Raw genomic sequence first — 2,778 nt, 5'->3', positions numbered from 1 at the left:
TCAAATTATTAATATAATAGAAAAAGACCCTTTAACGGTGTATTATGGTGCCCTCTGTTGGTTACCATTGCCAACATTACTGCATGGAAAGCGTAAGATAAACAAATATGATCTTAAACTAAAACACAGGGGCATTAAATAGTTTTATTTAAAATCACGTATCAGGGTTTTATCAGTGGCCCTACAATGAATATTTTTTGATACCAGCCATGGAGAGAATTAAAGAATTAAATCTTGCACAGATTTCCTCTTGTAACAGTTTCCCCCTGAGTCGTTATTATGGAAAAATGAAATGTCAGAGAAGGGAAATAAAAAAAAAAGTCGGGTTTGTGGAAGAGAACATTATACATTTATTACTGAACCACCCTTTGAAATCCAAAAGACTGGGAATTGGGGTCAGAGAGGAAAATCAAAACTAAAACAACAAAATCATTGCACTACTTAGTAAAGCGTTACTAGTAATAACTCTCATAGAAAATGTACAAATGTTTGTTAAAAATTTTTATATCAAGCCTTCAAATGATTTTGGTTACAGATATTATACATAAGAAACTACATTTTAAACGATACAATTGTATTTTTAATGGAAAACACTTATTAAAAAAAAAGGATCAGAAGCTCTCATTCGTTTAACAAAAAATAAAAAATAAAGAAAAGAAAAACCAAAACAAAAGCAAAATAAAAACACCATAAATAATAAAAATGAGGTAACTGCTATTGTACCAAGCAGGAGGGAAAATACATATAAAGTAAAACCTCAGGTTTAGTAAAGTGATCTGAGAAGAACTAGAGGAGTATCACGACGATGCGATCGCTGTATCGGCGATACGATGCGACACGTGACGCTGAACCGGACGATGCTGGAGAATGGCTGAAAGGCAACTGCAGTTAAGACACTACGGGTTTGCGAGCTACGAGAGCTTGACAATGTAACCGTTTATTACACTTCGCTCACACTTTCACTGGCGCGCACACACACCCAGGTTGAGGCAGGAATAGTCACTGTTATGTGAATCCTATGAAGGGTCTATGGCAGGTTATTACACAGAGAATCTGAGACATATATGAGAGAGAGAGAGAGAGAGAGAGAGAGAGAGAGAGAGAGAGAGAGAGAGAGAGAGAGAGAGAGAGAGAAAGGAAATTAGTTTAGTTTGTCTCTTATAATAAAATGAAATAAAGCAAATTCTAACATGCCATTCTTACACACACACCCGCGCACACACACACCTCTGTGCTATCTGATTTTACACTTGTGATAAAGTTGAACTGCATCATTTGGGAAATGATCCTAAGTGCTGAACGATGTAGTGCTGAGTACAAAACCCAAATAAACGTGCACGTCACTTTCTCTCCGCTTTAACATGAAGGTTTAATTTTTTGCTGAGCTCGTCTGAAGATACCGCAGACAACAGAGACCAGCGGCAGTACCGATCTCATCATGCGTCGTGTTAACAAACCTAACAAGAAAGGATGAACCGAGGAAACTAGAAAGAGCTTGAGGGTGGGGATGTTTGCTCACTGTGAACAAAAAAAAAGAAAACAAACTTGTGCGAGGAGTTTAAAGTTTACTCGTGTTAGAAATGAGAAGAGACGACAAACTGAAAGAGATCTAATGTCGTTAATGCTTAAGATAATGCAAACAAGCGTTTTTATTAGCAATCAACTAGGTCTTTGTGTCGTGAACGAGTGACAAACGGCTTCCCCTCAAGCTCCGAGCTCACAGTTAAGGGTTCTGTCTCGAAATGCTACGTGGAAACGTGAATCAATAACCTGCCAAGACCAGAGAGGATATTTTACTAAATAATAATAATAATAACAAAAAGATGGGTATGGAAGGAAGACTACGTCCTTCTTTTCCGGGATAACGTCGGGGCGTCGGAAAAGAAAGAAAAATGGACTCTTAGGGCAGGAGAGCCTATAAAAATAAAATTCCACTATTAGGGCGCCTCCTGACACGCGAGCGATTGCAGCCGATGAGAGATGAGAGCAGACATGAGACCGGGAAGCCAGTGTTCTGTACCACACATACAGGATAAATAACACACAAGTAACCAAAAGATACACACACACACACACGTTCCATCTCACACACACGCGCGTGCTCAAGCTCACAGTATTCCAATTCTATAAGACTGCTAGAACATAACTGAGCAAAACCCCACCCACCTAAATATATAGATAAAAAAAATTCCTCATTTTTGGAAGAAAAGAACACAATTTCTTCTTTTTTTGTGTTATTCCATCCCTCTATATTGATACATACATACATTTATATGCAATATTTTTTATCTGTAAAGGAAAAGGCTGAGGGTGGAGAGACATGCACACACACCGTGACATTTGTTTCCTCACACAAATTAAATTGACATGATCTGGAATGTTAGGGCACACACACACACACAATGAGCTGTCACCTTGTACCCATCTGAAGATTAAAAAAAAATCTATACAAAATAAAGATGAGAGAAATGGCAGTGATGGGATTAGTATAACTGTGTGTGTGTGTGTGTGTGTGTGTGTGTGTGTGTGTGTGTGTGTGTGTGTGTGTGTGTGTGTGTGTGCGCGCCCGTGCGCGCGTGCGTGTTCAGACAGCTGTGCTTGCTTTTCAGAAGAACAACAATGTGACACCAACAGGAGTGAGTCACAGAACTTTTACTGTTGGGGAAAAAAAAAAGTGTGTGTGTGTCTTGAAGGAAGTCCAGTGTGTTGAGACAATGGAAAAGTCCACAAAAACTGGTGGGACAGGGTGTGTATGCAGAGTGTGTGTGGAGGATGGAG

At 39.1% G+C, this 2,778-nt stretch overlaps 1 protein-coding gene across 1 annotated transcript in view; it reads right to left on the bottom strand.

Annotated features, from left to right (window-relative positions):
• Window positions 1-486: 486 nt before the first annotated feature.
• Window positions 487-2,778, bottom strand: part of rnf38 (ring finger protein 38) — a 39,926-nt gene continuing 37,634 nt past the window's right edge. The window contains 1 exon segment of the mRNA XM_047816389.1: window positions 487-2,778. This exon segment is cut by the window's right edge and continues 81 nt beyond it. The gene's annotated coding sequence lies outside the window, so the exon portion shown is untranslated.

This window comes from Tachysurus fulvidraco, chromosome 7, assembly GCF_022655615.1.
Source record: "Tachysurus fulvidraco isolate hzauxx_2018 chromosome 7, HZAU_PFXX_2.0, whole genome shotgun sequence".
In the NCBI taxonomy this organism is placed as follows: domain Eukaryota; kingdom Metazoa; phylum Chordata; class Actinopteri; order Siluriformes; family Bagridae; genus Tachysurus; species Tachysurus fulvidraco.
This window is presented reverse-complemented; position numbering and strand designations above follow the sequence as displayed.